Source organism: Perca flavescens, chromosome 15 (assembly GCF_004354835.1).
Source record: "Perca flavescens isolate YP-PL-M2 chromosome 15, PFLA_1.0, whole genome shotgun sequence".
NCBI lineage: Eukaryota > Metazoa > Chordata > Actinopteri > Perciformes > Percidae > Perca > Perca flavescens.
The window spans coordinates 4,567,555-4,586,579 of NC_041345.1; the positions used below are offsets into that span (position 1 = coordinate 4,567,555).

The 19,025-nt window shown below is 37.3% G+C and overlaps 1 pseudogene; it reads left to right on the forward strand.

The window, feature by feature from the left end:
• The window catches only part of LOC114569036 (interferon-induced very large GTPase 1-like), a 103,820-nt pseudogene that overhangs the window by 69,499 nt on the left and 15,296 nt on the right, over window positions 1–19,025 (forward strand).

Sequence of the window (19,025 nt, forward strand, 5' to 3'; positions counted from 1 at the left end):
ATCGTTGTACAACAACAGCTTATATTGATCACATGTATATAGGATTGTTTATCAAGCTTTTATCAGTATTAGTTTATCTTTTTCTAAAATGATAAAGCTGATGTAATAAAGGCCTAAATTCAGATTTCTGCTTCTTATTTAACATTGTAAACTCAAATCAAAGTCCCTAGTCAATAATTGTAAAAAAGGAATTAGTTATTAGAGTCGTTACTAGTTTTGTGCTGCTCAATGACTGATTCATAGTTAATTATATTATTCATGAAGAAGGGGGTCAGTATGTCTAGTCACAGATATTAATGAACTAATTATTATGTAACAATTCATTATCTCCCTGTTTGTTCTCATCATTATTCATTTGGCCACAATTTAGCAAATTGACCATACACTGTCCAGTATAGGTTTTAACCTAGTCTTTTGAATATTTTTTTTTGGGCCAAATATTAACAGTTGTGAAGGAATACATTTTTTGTAAACTGGCTTTGGAAAACTATTGCTCCACCTTGTGTACTGAATGATACAGATCACTTATTTGCATGATATTATATCCATTTGTTCAAATTGTCATTGGTCATCTAGAGGGTGGCAGTTTGTGTTCATGTCAAACATGTGTTTAAAGACACTAAAGTGAATGAAAAGGTGTACTGCTGTAAATTAAAGAAAATATACAGGGTTATTGTGTAAATAACTAAAAGACAATAAGAGAAATAAAAAGAGAAAATGGCTACCATCCCGACTACGTGGACAAGCAAGACATGTGCAGGCGTGGCTTCAACCAAGTGATGTAACAGAAATACAAACAATGGCGACAGTGGGCGTCTAACTTCTGGAGTGATAAAGAAACAGAGTTGTGAAGTAGAAGTAAATGTAAGGAGTTTCATATTTCCTGTCACTGTTTTGGTAAACAACACATCACCTGTGCAATAAAATTGCACTTATCAATAAACCAGGTTATTAGCATTTATCATGTAGCCTAACGTTACAAGAATATGAATAAGTGGATTTCTCTGTGCTCATGTAAACACCATATCCAAATATGATCATAACCTCATAAGCGGGTTATACATGTCTATGTAAACTCAATATTTTCTTTTAAATTTACAAGGGTTTGGAGTAAACTTACTTAATCACTTAACTTAATTACTTACTTAATTACTTAACTTAATTTTTCTTTTACTTTTTTTGTTACTAATTTAAAACTAACATGCATGCAGAATATCACGATAGAGCTGTCTTTGTAAATAAACATGCTTTAATAGAGTCGATTATGTTTTGTTGCAAGTGTTCAGTATCGACAGTGGTTTGTGCTGGACGCCTAAACCTATAAATGTTTTTCCTTGAAGTCACATGGTTTAGTAAATCATTTTGACATTTGTTGTTACTGATTTACAAGTTATGTGCGTGCAGAGGTTCTCTGCTCCTTATACCTATCATATCAGATTTGATCAGAGCAGGTGGGAGGGGTTTGTGAGGGGCAGACCGAGAATTAAACAAGCCTCTGGTCTCTCTCTTTCTCTCTCTCTCTCTCTCTATATATATATATATATATATATATATAGGACAGGAAAGATTTCTGACTAGGAAGCCACATCTACACAGACCAGGCAGAGCTAAGGAGACATAATAAAAGGTGAGTTTAAACAGCAAGTATATACAGTATATATTGTATTGATTGTATGTGTTTTTTTCTCAAGCAACTTAAATTCAATCAGGAAAGACTTCATATCAAACATTGCACAACAGGAAAAGTGAATAAATATGAGGAGTCTTTGGCAATTAACCCATAGTGACATCAGTGATTTAGGGGGGTATCCTGAGCTGTACAGGAATATCTCAGTTGGAGTCTAGACACTGGTGGTGTTAATAAAGGGGTTAAGAGCTCTGTTAAGTAATAACTAAAAGACGTGTTCGTTCTGATTTCTGGAGGAGAAAGGAGAGGCTTGGGTCGAATTGAAAGTTAAGCAAAAGGTTTAATGAAACTGCATGAAAACGACAAGACAAAACACAATCAAACATTAAACATAAAACACTGCAGCTGACAGCTATGGAGTTATATTAGTATCTTTATTCAAGAGCGCATTCTTTCAATTTGAGAGCATTTTTCACTGATATTACGTTCAGATTTTGTAATAATTTCCCTCAAAACCTTGCTCTCACACTCAAATGGTCATGCTCGCGCTTGGATTTGCTCTGCTTGTGCTCAAACTTTGTGCTCGGACTCAGATATGTTGTTCTGTGGACAGATTTCCTGCTCTCAGCTTTGAACCTTCTCCTCGCACTTAGCCTGATTCTGCGCGCTTGCAAATCTGCTGCTCTCGGATCTCTCCTGCGCGCTTGGATTTTTCTGCGTTACAACACTATCAAAAGTCCACAACCAATAGAATGCCAGGTGTAGTGTCGACCAATGAAATGATCCCTGCCCCGTTGAGGGTGCGTTCGTTTTATGTGAGAACATCCGTTGCGGCCCGGCTCCTCTGTAACCATGGGTCTGTAACCCAAGTTTATTTAACCCCGCCGTCCATCGCTTTATTATTAGTATATGTCAATAATGTGCACAGAATGGTCGACGGTCTTTCACCTGCACCCATCAGGAAACGGGAGAAAGCTTTGAAGTGGAACATATCAAGTTACGTAGCTACACAACTATGAGGGTGAGTAACATAAATTAAGCACATAGCATATGGCGCTAGCCTAGCTTGATGTCTGTAAACAAATAGCTTTTCTTTAAATCAGTAGTTTAGCTAGCTAGATTGAACGACATATGACGGACAGTATGTGTGTATTTACAACTGGTATTTAATGACCCCACTTTGTAATTTGTCCTCGTTTGGTTAACCATGTTTGAGGAATTTGCCCAAACTGAGTGATGTGGAGCTGGTATAGAGTCAGTGAACCGAAGAATGATGGGAACTAATTGTCATCAGTAGGTTTTACCTTTTGTCATTGTTTCCATTTCTCTTTTCATGTGCTCTCACTTCTTTAAATAAGTTTGTTACACATTTTAAAGGAGCATTTTAAACTAGGTATACTGGACCAATTGTCTATTCATTAGGGCATATTATAATAATTAGAATGTTTCACAATGTGCTATACAGGTCTTATTCTTCGCAATTTACCCATTCAAACATTTAAACATTTTTTAACTGAACATCATTCACTCTTTACCAGACTGTAGACGCAGAGTGGAGATTTCTGGCACAACTTCTTCCATTTCCAAGGTGCATGGAGAAAGGAACAAAGGAGAAAACTCCAGCAACACTTGTAGTATAAAGAACAACTTTATTAACACGTTCCAGCTTGAGGCCTTTTTGTAAGTTGCCCAGTGTCGGAGATATCCACCAAGTTAGAGGAAAACTATTTATTTTAATTTTGGGGTAAACTGTCCATTTAAGTTGATTTAAGTCAGTCCAGGAGACAGAAAACTCAGTCCTTCTCTGCAGGGAAGTTTCAGCAGTGGGTTACTTGATTGTTAGATACTGCCCCCCTGTGGTGAAGGGATTACATTTCTAGACTTAAATTACCTCTATTTAACAGATTGATCAGATTCTGAGCATATGAAACTTAAGAGGTCATGGGCCAGCCAAGTGTATTTCTCATCTCATGGTTCAGGGAGAAGGTGTGGTGGCAATATTGTTGCACAGCTCGCTGCAGTTTTGTTTACATTCAGAAATTAAGGATAAAGAGGGGAGATTTATTTTGGTGAACGGGTCCATTTGTGGTGTGACTGTCTCTATGCTGAATAGCTATGCTCCAAATGAAAACAATCCTACATTTTTAAAGAAAATTTGTGAAATGATTATAGAAAAAGCTAAAGGAATCATCCTGATTGGAGGCGATTTGAATCACATTTTGTCAAATAGGATGGATAAAAACCCACCATCATTTGCCACGCCTTCAGGGGCCAGTAGGATTCTAAAGCAAATGAGGGAGGATCTGGGTCTCATCGATGCATGGAGACATATACACCCAAGATACCGGGATTACACATTCTATTCAAACCCACACTCCTCATATTCCAGGATTGATTATTTCTTTATCGCTAAAAATGACTCTTACAAGTCCTGGATTGTAAAATACATAACATAACATTAAGTGACCATGCCCCAGTTAGTTTGATTTGGGATTTAGGTAGGTGTTCTAACCCAAACCTATGGCATCTAAATGTTTCACTCCTAAATGATAATGCATTTAAAGATCATATAAAGGCAGAATTGGCTCAATACCTTCACTTCAATGACACGAGTGAGATGTCACCAGTGATCTTGTGGGAGGCGGCCAAGGTAGTTTTGAGGGGAAAGATAATCTCATTCGCATCAGCTCAAATGAGACGCCAAACGTAAAGAACTTGAAGAACAAATTAAACAGAACTGAGACATAAAAGTCAACTATCTACAAACGATCTAACTCAGCTTAATGAAGCCAGGAGGGCCTTGGGAGACTTGCTTACAGATAATACTGAGAAAAATGTAAGATTCTTAAAACAGCGCTATTATGAGCATGGGAGTAGGGCTATTAAATTATTAGCATTCCAACTGAAAAAACAGATGAGCCTAACAGTTGTACAGAAAATTAAAAATAATGACCCAAATAAAACCTTTCTGTATAAACTGGATGAGATATCGGGAGCTTTTGCAATTTTCTATAAAAAACTGTACTCAAATATGGACACATGCACAGTATTTGAAAAAAGTCGATGCCTACTTGGAGGGCATAAACCGGCCAAAGCTATCAGAGGAAGACTCACAAGCTATAGATCGACCCATTACAAGAGAAGAAATTGTGGAGACAATCAAGGGGTTAAAAAAACAGCAAAAGTCCAGGCTCAGATGGATAGAAGACTTTGTAGACAACATAGCCCTATTTTAGAGAAAGCTTACACTTATGCATTTGAAAAGGGAGAATTCCAACCAAATTGGAAAGAGACAATAATTTTGGTTATTCATAAGGAGGGAAAGGACCCTACAGTGTGCAGTTCGTATAGACCCATAGCACTTCAAAATTCTGACTGTAAAATATTGACCTCCATACTGACAAAGAGACATGAATTAGGTATTTGGGAATAAATATACCCCCTGACCTTAGTAATCAAAGTAACTATATTAAATTAATAGATAAAATGAAGCAAGATTTGAACCACTGGACTACACTTCCTCTTACTTTAATAGGCAGGGTGGAAGCTGTTAGAATGAATGTTCTCCCAAGGCTTGTCTTTCTTTTTCAAACTCTACCAATCTCTCCACCTAAATCTACTTTTGGTCATATAGATCGTCTCATCTCAAGATTTATATGGCAGGGTAGGAGACCCAGAGTCAGATATAAAGTCTTACAACTGGAAACAACTAAAGGGGGTTTAGGCTTACCCAACTTGAAGCATTACTGGTTAGTGTCACAACTACGTGCAATGATAGTGTGGTTATCAGATGACACAAGTACAAGATGGCTCGGGATGGAAAAAAGTTATAGTCCTGATATGCCTTTGGCGGGGATCCCCTTTAATAGGATTAAATCCCCCAGAGATCTTTTGGGAGAATGGTCGAACAGAACATGTGTAGCTTGGAAGGAAATACAACAAATGTTTAAGTTGACAGGCGATCTCTCCGTTTTGAGCTCAATTACTTACATTAGAGATTTTCTTCCCTTAACCCTTGCGTTGACCTCGGGTCACATTGACCCGTTTTCAATTTTTGTTTTATATCAGAAAATATCGGACGTAGAAATAAGCGCTGAATGTGTAGAAGAAAAATTTTACAATTTAAAACGTTGGAAAAAGCAAAAAAAAGGCGTCAAAAAAGTGTTTTTTTCAAGGTTGACGGGAAGACAACACAAGGGTTAAGAATTGATACAGGATTCAAAAATTGGAAACTTCTGAACCTTCATTATATACACCAATTATTTAGTAATAACATAAATCATTTGAACAACTGAGAACAGATTTTAATTTACCAAGAACAGATTGTTTTTCAGGTATCTAAAATTAAGGAGCTTCATTTTCAAACACCCAAACTGTAACAGATTAATAGAGCCCTCCCTTTTAGAACAGTATTTATTAAAAATTCAAGGTGGAGAACATATGAGGAAACCAATAACCAATGTTTATAGAATCATTGCTTCAATGACAAAAGATAATTCATTTTATGTGAAAGACAAGTGGATTAGGGAGTTACGGCTCAAAATAAGTGAGGAGGTTTGGTTGGAGATATGTACTCAGGCCCACAAAGTCACAAACGGCAATTCATGGAAGGAATTTCAATGGAAGATAAATAACTTTTTCAGAACACCACAAGTTGTGGCTAAAATTAATCTGAATCAATCAAGTCAATGTTGGAGGGGGTGTGGATGAAACTAGTTGTGATACACAGTAGGAAAAATATGTATTTATTACAGATATTAGTGGTAGCAGCAAAGACAACGATAACAATAAAATGGCTTAAAGGTCCCATGACATGGTGCTCTTTGGATGATTTTATATAGACCTTAGTGGTCCCCTAATACTGTATCTGAAGTCTCTTTTATATAGACCTTAGTGGTCCCCTAATACTGTATCTGAAGTCTCTTTTATATAGACCTTAGTGGTCCCCTAATACTGTATCTGAAGTCTCTTTTATATAGACCTTAGTGGTCCCCTAATACTGTATCTGAAGTCTCTTTTATATAGACCTTAGTGGTCCCCTAATACTGTATCTGAAGTCTCTTTTATATAGACCTTAGTGGTCCACTAATACTGTATCTGAAGTCTCTTTTATATAAACCTTAGTGGTCCCCTAATACTGTATCTGAAGGTGAGAGGGTGGGGGTGTGGTCTTGACCAACTGCCACTTTTCTTGTTTGAAAGCCATGATGTCTCTCTCTCTCTCATGGGTGGGCCAAATTCTCTGGGCGGGCAAAGCAGAGAAAGGGGAGGTAACCTTGCTTGTTATGACCTCATAAGGAGAAGATTCCTGATTGGTCCATCTGAGCTTTCATTTTTATCAAAGGCAGAGCAGGATACCCAGGGCTCGGTTTACACCTATCACCATTTCTAGCCACTGGGGGACCATAGGCAGGCTGGGGGAATGCATATTAATGTTAAAAAAATCCATAAAGTGAAATTTTCATGCCATGGGACCTTTTAAAAAGGAGTCGCCAAACCAAGCTGAATGGCTAACAATTTTAAGAAATATCTACACTATGGAAAAAATTACATATTCGTTGAGACTAAAGAGGGAACTTTTAATTGAAAGATGGGCACCATTAATGACAGTGATGGAGGACTATTAGAACTAAAACTTGGATATATCTGCTAGGTGAACCTGTATACAACCCATGTTTTGTTTTAAGTTGATGTTTTTACTGTTTACATTGCTTATTTTCAATGTTGTTGAATATCTTTTTATTTCTTCTCTTCCTTGTACTTCTGGACACGTTCTCCTGTGGACTTGACCATATACGTAAGAGTGTATGAATGTTATGACCCCTTGTAAAGGATATTATTTCCGAGTGGAAGTAACTGCTGTAAAAGGAGATCTGAAAAATAAGTAACAAAAAAATAAATAAAAGACATGACCCTCCGTTATTTTCCTCAGGTGATCCATTCCATAAATACCGAACGGTCCCGTAGCAACAAAGTTTGTCACTATAGGCCTACTTAGCGATTTTTCAGACCCCTCTAATGACTCTTTAAAAAAACAAAAAAAAACGAGTAGCGGTGTTATTGGAGACTTTTGGAGACTTGTTCTTACTCTTCTCAACGAGCAGCGGGTGCTGCCGTGGGCCCCTCCCCCATCTGAAAGCTCTCACAGGCGGCCCATATCCTCACACAGCAGTTCCTCCCAGCTGCAGTCAGAGCAGGAGATGTTACCCCTCCGCGACCAGACTGAAAATGAATCGCGCATGCGGGAAGCCCCGCTGGCTTGAGAGGACACTGGTAAAGACGCCTAGTTGGTAGCCTACGACAGGGTCACAGAGCATTTTCTTGAAAGCCTAGGCTGGTGCTTACATTTCCTGTCACTGTTTTTGACAGAGCCTGCACATATAAAATGCAGTTATCAGTAACGGGGTTACTAGTATTCATCATGTACACAGGCATATGAATAACCTGATTTCTCTGTGCTCATGTAAACAACATACCCCCAATATGATCATAACCGGTGTAAGCCTCATAAAGGCATTATTCATGTCAATGTAAACTCATTCTTTTCCTTTAAACCACAAGGTTTTGGGGGAGAAGAGCTCTCTTACTTTCTCTTTTACTTTTTTTGTTACTGATTTAAAACATGCATGCAAAATTTAACTAGATAGAATATCACTTACTTTTCTGTAAATAAACACTTTAATAGAGTCTATTATGTTAGGTTGCAGGTGTTCAGTGTTGACAGTGGTTTGTGCTGGACTGTTGTTGGTTAAATTTTAGAAGCACCCTCAGCCGCCCTAACCTATAGGCTACCTCGTTTTCCTTGAAGTCACATGGTTTCTGGTAAATCATGAGTTAGAGTAGTCCTACTTTCAGTTCTGACATTTGCCGTTGCTGATTTACAAGTAATGTGCACACAGGGGTTCTCATCTCATGAGCAGATGGGAGGGGTTTGTGAGGGGCAGACCGAGAATATTAACAAGTCTCTGATATCTCTCTCTCTCTCTCTCTCTCTCTCTCTCTCTCTCTCTCTCTCTCTCTCTGTATAACGTGTGGGGTCAGGAAGGCTTTCCACATCTACACAAACCAGGCAGAGCTAATGAGACATAATAAAAGGTGAGTTTAAACAACAATTATTGATTTTGTGTGTAGACTTAAAATCTGAGCATGTACAGTATTTATAACAGGCATCAACCTTTTCAAGCAACTTCAGTTCGATCAGGAGAGACTTCAAATAAAACAGTATAAAAATAAATGAATTAGTTCGATATCGTACAACAGGAAATGTGAAAAAGGCCTGAAAATGTAAAGAAGAACATTTTTACAATTTAAAATGTTGGAAAAAGCAAAAACAAACTGTGAAAGAAAGGCGTCAAAAACGTCGAAGCAAATGTTTTTTTTCAAGGTTGAGGGGTTTTTCAAAAAAAAGGGTTAACCCTTGTGTTGCCTTCCGGTTCAAAAACATTAACACTTTTTTGACACTTATGTCACTAATTTTGCCACGTTTTTGAGTCTTTAACATTTTTTTTTCTTAATGTTTTTGTTGCATTTTTCTATATTTTCAATGATTTTTTTCCACGTCCACCAGTATCACTAACAACAATTTATTACCACTAGTTTTACACTAATTTATGGAATTTATGGTCAATAAACCTCATGTAGCCTAATTATATCTAACTTTTGAGTTAAAAAAGCAGAAAGTATGAATAATTTTGACAAATATTTAAAATCACAGGAAGGTATGTTGATGGATAATCACAGACTGTCAATGTGAAGTCAGAATAATTCTATAAAATTAAATAAAACACCAAAAATTCAATGAAAGTAGTAAACTGATCCTTAATTTTACTTGTGAAGAGCCTTTCATGGAACCTTCCGTGTTACTTTTGGGCAATTTGGTGATGTCTCAGCTTTTTCAGCCCTTCTGAGTTTGCAGGTATGACAATGGTGGTGTTATTGAAGCGGTTAAGAGCTAGTTGAGATGAATACTGTGGTGGATGAGGGTTGAGAAAGACAGTTTGACAGAAACAAGATGATTGGCTCACAGCAGTTGTGGCAAAATATGATTGTTCAAAGTGAAAGAGTGAACTGATTGAATTGGAAGCAGGAAAAGGAAGAGAGAGAGAAATAATGTAAATAAATAGAGGAAGCATGACGATAGCACTTTGCTTAAAGTGTTTTCATACTTCGTATTTCTCCTTTAAATCTTTTGCTGCTCTGAATTGTGTGGAAGACGTTTTTTTCTTCACTCTCTCTTTGACACACACACACACACACACACACACACACACACACACACACACACACCTAACATTTAATACTATAAATCATCAATGCCCTTTTTCCTTTGTTGGACTAACCTCTTCTTCTACTTGTTAAATATCAGTGGATCTCCTGGAAGATACTCAATGTTTTCTTTAAATAATGAACACTTGTAGCTGCTGTAGCTCTGCAAGTAACACATGTTCAATGTTGAAATCAGTATGTGCTTGGCAGTGTTTGAGTAGTTTGACCTCAAAGCTTTAGTGCCTAACTTTTTGATATTAATGAATGTCTGTTACATTCAAGCCGTTGTCAAATAAGTTGCTACAAAGCTAATTAAGACTATCAGCTCCACACAGCTCTCTCTGGATTTCTCAGTATGACTATGTTCAGGAGATTGTGGCGTCCGGTGACTTTCCCGCGCAGAAGCTTAAGTCAAGATAATGACCTCTTCTGAGGAGTCCATCATGTTTTTCCTCCGTGTCCTCCTTGGCTACTAGCAACTGCAAGGAGGAGGGGTGGGGGCGCATGCGTGATCACAGAAGGCTTGTATCATGTGGACGCTCTGACAGCAGGGTGCGAACTACGGGGGTGCTACGGGGGATTAAGGGGCTCCCCTTAATAATAATCTCTGTGCACAATAATTGTCCTAACAAAGTTAATCAGAAAACGGTATATCACTGAAAACACCAGTGAAACATTCATTCAGCTTTTCTCCTCCACACCTGGGGTCTCAGTCACTGAGCTTGTAGACAATTTCAATTGTAAAATTACAAATGATATTGATGCCATTGCTCCCACTTAGGTCACAGCTGTCTCTGGTAATAAAAGATTTCCATGGAGAAATGTCATACGAGTGAGAACAGAAAAAAGAGAGTGTCGAAAAGCTGAACGCAGGTGGCGAAAAAACTAATCTCCAGGTCCATTATAACACTTATAAAGAGAGACTTCTCATCTATAATTTGGAACTAAGGAATGCAAGGCGGTCCTTCTTCTCTGACATTATCGCTAGAAACAATAAAAACACGCTGTTTTACGCAAACACAGCTCTACACTGCAAATAGAGAATTTTTACAAATAAGCTAAAACAAAAGCTGTCAGTTTGTAGTCTAACTGTTTCTTAGTTTGCCGGTAAGCTTGAAATTTGGACAAATTCTTATGAACTTAACTGCTGGCTGAGCGAACCATCCTCTTCGCTGGAGCGGTAAATCTATGGATGTATTAAGACCAAAACAAATACATGTGGCTACTTAATATGCACGTGAATGACGCAACCATTATGTTTGCGTTCTTCATTCTTGATGATGATGCCGGTTGTATTATTTTGCAACAACATTGTTTCATTGCAAATGAGGCATACATGACGAATGCATAGCCTGCTTATCTGTCCATTCATCCTTAAAGCTGGGCTTTTCCACGTCAACATTTTTAGCTTCAGCCTCTTTGACAGTGACATTCTTACCTGACAACAGCCGTTTCTTTCTGCAAGCATTTTCCACCAATCAGGACGCTGCATACTACAACCATGTTTCTTAATCACAGACTTTAATCATCACTCAGTCCTCAGTGAACTGCCTCCTAGTCTGAGATCTTTTTCTACTTAAAGAGACAGTTATCATTTCAATCAGGAGAGACTTCATTGCAGATATGCAAATATTTATTGTAGATAAGCATAATATGAAATGTACATGAAATGTACAAAGTCTTGGGAATTAGACTCCATCATTAAAATATTTTAAGGGATAGAGAAACAGACATATCCCCCCACCACCCCGATGGAGCCTAGACACTGGTGATGGCGGAGAGGGAACCAGGAGGCCGAACGAAGGACCCGTCTGCCGGAAAGGGACTCCAGTTGCAGTGGATGATGACGCCCGGAGATGGAAGGGGAGGAGGAGGGTTGCACGTTTGCCTGAGAAGCCAGCTGATAGCAAGAAGAGAGACATTTAAAGCAGGATGTCATGCTGTGATTGGATCATGGATTTGTGGCCAATTCTGATTGGTTTACTGAAGAGTGAACACCCCTTAACAGCTGAAAAGATTTAGGGAGAGATAGTGGTGATTGCAGTAATTAGAAGTCTTCCTGAAAGAATTTGCGCTGAGCTTCATTATGGAGTTTCCATGTTTTTTAGGAGTTTGCTCACACTAATACATGTAAAAAAAATATATATGTACAGTATATATATAAATATATATACTGTACATATATATTTTTATATATGTGTAAGAAAGTGAACATTTCGAACAAGAATAGGCGTATTAGGTATAAATTCATTTTATTTTCTTTATTTGAAAGTCCGGCCCCCAGAGTGTCTGCTTGGAAAAGTTCTGGCCCTTGGAAAAATGTAGTTGATGACCCCTGACATATAAGATCTGCTAGTAATCTATGAACCACCCAGACCTCTCAGGTCGTCTGGGACAGGGCTGCCAACTGTCCCCAGAGTCAGAAGCAAACAGGGGGAAGCAGTGTTCAGTTTTGATGCTCCACATATCTGGAACAAACTTCCAGATAACTGCAGGTCCTCTCTCTCTCAGTTCTTTTAAATCAAGGCTGAAGACCTTTGCTGATGTTGACTTTCTTTAAATAATTGTTTTTAACTGCTCTTTAATATTTAATTTCTTATACTGCTCTGTAACTTTTATTCTCGTATATTATCTGTTTTTAATTTAATTTTTTGTAATCGTTTTTTATGTAAAGCAATATTAACAGTGTGTCATTTTGACGTGCAATTTCAGTTTTGTGTAATGTAATCATCATGGATTATTATGTGTAAAATTGCAAAAGGATAGAAGCTTGGGGTGCATCGCTTAGGCCTAATTGAACGGAGGAATTATGGTATTCTTCGGTAGCCGGAGTAACTTTAACCGTTGTTCGTGTGAAATCTCAAAGACAGCCTGATGCTTTGTTTATAGACTATTTGACGGTGGCTGTTTGCTGTTTGACCTTTCTATTCCTGTTGATAAAGTATAATATGGTAAATCCTGTACAGTGCATACACTTGTAGCAGTTATGTATCTTTTTAAGTCATTGTAAGTCGCAAGCCCACGTTCGATCATCATGAAATTATATCATCATACTATAAAGAGAGGAATGTTTTACTTAATCACTCCGGAGCAGTGGGTGAATGGGTGGGTGGGGGGCGTCGAGCATATGAAGATGAAGGAGGGGAGGGGGTGATGGTGTTGCTCTGATTTGTCACCTTTGAATTGTCACCTGGTCCCTGCATTTTGTGCGTCAGCCTTAAAACAAAACCTAGGCCCTTGTACACAAGGATAAAAGTTATACTATTTAAGCTCTGATTGTCTAAATGGGGCGTTTTAAACATTAGTTAGTAAAAAATTATTCCTGTAATTTCCCTCCATTAGCCATTTTCTGAAATATTTGTCATGTTCGCTCATAATGCAATTATATTGAAGACAAAATAATCCTGCATGAATGCCCCCTTATACCATGCCATACAAAACATATATCTGCAACATTTCACTAGCAGTAAAATCATCTAGATGTTTGACAAAATGTTTTGTGTAAGATGTAGTGCTTTTATTTATCTTATCTTATGTGCATTTGCTGTGATATTTTATTGTTGTATTGTCTCAATGGCTTCATCATACAGTATGACTCTATAAAGATGAAGAGATAAGATGGAGGAAGATAAGGATGACAACCCAGCAGCTGGAGGAGGAGGAGAGTCTGAAACCAAATCTGTACCATCTGCAGCCAATGAGAAAGGTAATAATTTAAACAATAATTGATTGTACAGTTGGTTAACATGAACATAGATTTTTATATATTTCAGTTACGTTTTTAAACACTTATCTTGTAAATGTGAGAATTAGTTTATTAACTTTATTTCGTCATTGCATTTCTGCAAACTATAATTTTGGCAATGCTGTTTCAGTGATTACTGCAGTGTAACACAGTGATCTTATTCTGTTTATTTTGTTTCAGTGATACCTGAACTCACTCTTGTGTTAATTGGTGACAAAGATTCCATTGAGATTGGATCAAAAAACATCTTACTCGACCATGACGGACAAACTAATGTTGAACACTTTTCAACCAAACTGTATGATTTGTGTGGTCGGCACATCTCTGTCATTAACATGCTTGGTCTACAAAACATTAATAAATGCCAATTTAATCAGGAAATTCATGCATTTCTCTTACTGTTACCAAATGGTCTGCATACCAGCCATTACAGTTCAGGAATTCAGTGGTTAGAAAAAACTTTTGGGAAAGGATCTCTTGCTTATGTAATGACAGTTGTGACTCATAAGTCAGGGGAAAACTCTGAAAGTGCCCTGACAGACCTGAGAGCAAACAGCAGTTTTGTTGAAAAAAGATTCCACACATGTACAAGAAGTATGATGGATGAAATAGAGATAATAGATCTGCTGGAAAAAATAGACGTCATGGTTTCTGAAAATGGTCACCACTGCTACAGTGGAGTGATGTGTGATGAAAAAGAAGAGCAGAAACTACACCTTCTGGACCATGAAGAAGAAACAATGGATTCCTCAGTGTTTCAGCCAAATCAAAGAGGTGAGGTTTTAGTCTAGTTTAACTGTTTAGGCGACTGTTTTCTGATAACAAGTTCTAAGAGCCCCGGTACAGTACCTGCTCAGCACCAAACAGACATATACAGTTCTACAGTAAGAGACTAGCTGGTCAACATAGTGGAGCATTTAGCAGCTAAAGAGTCAGATATTTCTCTCTGGATGTTATAGTCTCTAACAACTGCCTGGTCCATGTCCAGTGACTGTGGTACCTACATAAAGCTCAGTATCACCCCTGTTTGTTTGTTTATTAAGATCCCAATTACCTTCTGTCTGTCTTAAACAGAAGTTATTCTTCCTGTGATCTATTATTTCATAAGAACATTACATAAGCTGGAATACATGCATCCATAATCACAATACATCAAAAGGTAAAGCAAAACAAACAAAACATAAACTTGAACCCTGTGGTGGAAATGTGTTTTAACAGCTGAGAAGTTGTCCCCCAAACAAAATTTGAGAATCAAGATTTTATTTGACGACTGAGAACAACTGTAAGAAATAATTTTTCTATCCGTTCCAACCCTGATAAAATCACCTGCAGACAAAAAGAAAAACAAGAATGTAACACAGAAGTTTGAAATATAGTGATGGTTAGCTGATCCAGTGATATTTAAAAACTAATCATGATCCTGTTCTATCTGTGTTTCTCATGTAACTCTGCAGTAGAGGAGTTGGAGGAGAATGCAGCTGAAATCAAGGTAAAGATGAGATTGTTTCACCTTCATTAGTGATCATCGTTATAGAGCAGCATCTGTTTTCTAAAACTAACTATTTTCTGAGGTTAGTCAGATCAGGGGCCTGTTTCACAAAACCAAGATAAGGGATTAAGCCGGGATTTCCCAGTTATCCTGGATGAATTAAGCCTTGATTCGGTTTCACGAAAGCGGAGGCACATAAATCACCGTGGAGATTTATTCTGTGCAGCTAGCCTGCTCCTGACCAGGCTATCAGCCAGGATTTATTTAATCCTGGAGCCTTTTCTGATCACCCAGCAGTGGTTTTACCCTGTTGTTATCAGCCTAGATTAAAATAGAACAGGTGCTTATTGCTGTTTATTTAAGTACTGTTATTATTTAAAGTTGTGACTATTAAATAGATATATTTTTATTTATAATTATTCATGTGACAGTCATTGTTACTGTTATATTGCTGTATGAAGAACGCTGTTCATATTGTTGTAAGAAGTTTGATGAATATATTATGGCAGTTGTTGAGATAATTAGAAAAGGCTGATAAAATTTCAAATGTGTTTTAAATGAAGTCTGTTACTAAGGCCAATACATACAATGCTGTACATTTATATAGTTGACCAATGTACCTTGAATTGTTTTAGTTGATTATTTCTTTTTAATTATTCTTTAACAATAAAGGATTATGTATGTTCCACTTCCATGTGCATTGTATTTGGCATTCTTAGCACAAAATTGATGTTGTCCAGTAAACTGGGACTATAATTTGGGAGGATTGTACAATTTAAGAACATATCCTAATTGTACAATCCTCCCAAATTAAAGTCTTAGTTCACTGGACCAGTAACTATTTAGTGATGTAGGCTACTGTACATTCATGTAACAACAGGGAGAGGACACCTCAATGGTTGTTGACCTTATATTTGGGGGGAAATAAATGATAAATATACTCCGTTCCATTCATGTTTACAGTGTGCATGGACTTTATCACTTAATTATCTTTATAGTTTCTAGATTTAGATTAGATTTAGAGTCCAATTTCTTCAGTGTCTTCATTTTCTATGTCCATATATACAGGGAGCAAGGCATATAATATGTAGAGAAGGAAACTCGTCCTATAAGATGGCAGATAATAGCAGACCGACTGAATGATGTAACTGAAACCATTCAATGAGTCACTGTCATTTGCAAAAACGAACAGTTGTACACTTTGCATTGAAAGCGAGCAGTGGAAGTTAATATGACTTAGGACATTTATATTTTAGCCCATGAGAGAGAGGGGGAGAAACAGAGTGGAAGAGATATTCCATATCTACCCATATTGTAGAAAATTGATCTTCATGGTAAATTTCCTGAGTAACATTATCTTCTGCTTACTTTTAAGGCAAAGAGTACAACTGTTAATTTGTGAAAATGATTAGTAGCCAAATCCTTGAATGGTAGGATTATGACGGTTTCAGTTCAGAGCAGTGGTCAGTTAATGTATAGGCCTACAATTACGCATTCAGGCGGTCCGTGATCGTCTGCCTCACTTTCTCTCACTGTTTTATTACAGCGGCTGTGTTTCTTTTCTTTTTATACAAATAATGTGTTTCACGTCATCATATTTCCACACAAAGCTGCTGCTCACTCTGTATAAAGTATGTACAATGCGTGTTCTCCATTTTGGCATCAGTAAATCTGTGATCGACCTCGCGGTCTTTTGAGGAAAGCCGTGGACGCGCATCTATCTGAATTACTTCAGCCTGGCTTGACCTAGTCTCTCCTCCTCAGCCTGGCTTGGTCTTCGTGAAACGCACCAAGCCAGGCTGCACAGATTAGACTAGGTCAAGCCTGGCTTTATCAGTTATCCTGGATTTATATATTCTGCTTTTGTGAAACAGGCCCCAGATTTGAAGTCTGAATAAACACTTCTTCACAGACAAATATTTAAACTGTGCATATAATTTGACCGTGTTTTTATTTTTTGTAGTCTTTTACTGAATTGGTGCCTCACTGTGTGATATTGATTTGAGTGTTGTACATTTATCTTGTTGTTGTTTTCTTGGCTCACTTACTAATGAAGACATTCTTAATCTCAGATGCTCTAACCAGGTGAACTAAAGGTTAAATTAAAGTGATGGTTCGGAGTAATTTCAGCCTAGGGTCCTTTGTACCATGACCTCGAGCCAAAATCCATTGTTTTATTAGTACATAACCTATTTGTACTAGTGTAGAAGTTTGGCATCATTTCGGGCATTATTAGTGGGGTATTGTTAAGAGACACTTTGGATCCATTAGCCCCTGCGCTAAGCTATTCAGCTGATAACGCTACTCTATGCTAACTCTCCCAATGTTCGACCCAGGTGAAAAAAGCTTCTGGAGGAGTGTTTGGCTCGAGGTCATGGTACAAAGGACCCTAGGGTGAAATTACTCCGAACCATCACTTTAAATGATCTGTTTTCTTAGTGTGATCCAGTGAATCAACCTGGTGAAGGTGAACACTCAGAGAAGAATGATGACAGCACAGGAGGAGAGTCTGAAATCACATCTGTATCATCTGCAAACAATGAGAAAGGTAATATTTTACTGAAAAAATAGTATATCTCTTTTTGTGCAGAGGAGATAAATCTTGTTGATCAGTGAACTCGTTGAATATACACATGCTTATTGCAGATAAATCTTATTAATCTGCAATAGTTAGGGTTATGTGTGTTAATGTATTTCATGTTATGTTATCTGCTTGTTCTTACATTATCCTGCAGGAGACAAGCTGGAGGAGAGTGCAGCTGAATCAGAGGTGAAGGTGAGATTGTTTGGTCCTCAGTAGTCATACAGCCATGTTTCTTTTTTAGTGCTATGTATTTTTCAGTTCAATTGTAGCTGAAGATTGGAGCTATTTGTCTTTTTATTTTAGACGTGAACAGAGTTTAACTTCATGAACTCTCTGGTTGGATATAAGTATAGTAATAGTTAATAATAATAACAATAATAATAATATAATAATAGTAATAATAATAATAATAATAATAATAATAATAATAATAACTTTACTCAGAAAACAATTTAAGGTCCATGGTACAGTAAAAAAGACTTGCTTTTATTTTTTGTGAATTGAATTGGTAAAATCTCACTGGTTCTAACCTGTTTAACTAATGTTAAATGAAATGATTTGTTCACTTAGTGTGATCCAGGGGATGAATCTGGTGATGGTGAACAATCAAAGAATGATGACAGCTCAACAGTAGGAGGAGAATCTGAAAACAAGCCTGTACTATCTGAAACAACTGATGAAGGTAACATTTTAATAAATACTTTAATAGTACAATAACATGAACAACTCAAGAATAGAGCTAGTTACATAAACAAATTGCTTACAGTGAACATTACTATTAGAAATTGCTCCGACCCTTTTATAATGCAGTTCATCATTTTGCTGCAGGTAGCTCAGATAAAGATACAAGTGGAAACCAGGAGGTAAGAATATTTAATTTACAAAATCTTAAGACTATTCACTGTATATTCCGTTGTATTGTATGCTCATATTTTGCATAGAGTACATGTTTATTTACTTATTTCACCTTCAAGACAAACAACAGAAGTTGACACCAGCAGATTTTCTTAAAATAGGTCCACCTGTGAAACAGGACCATGACACATCTGAGAAAGATCTAGATCACATGTGTCAAACTCAGGGCCCGGGGGCCAAATCCGGCCCCTTGCAAATTTTTATGTGGCCCGCATTTCAATTTAGGTTTACAGCAAATGTTGGCCCAACTATTTGTGCACCACACCAAATAAATCAGGAAACTGTTTTTCATACTGTAATTATGTGACACTGCTGTGCAGAATTTGACAGATTTGCCGACTTTAAGACTCAAAATTCCCCGCAGAAGCAGAGATTTTTTTTTTTTTTTTATAATTTAAGT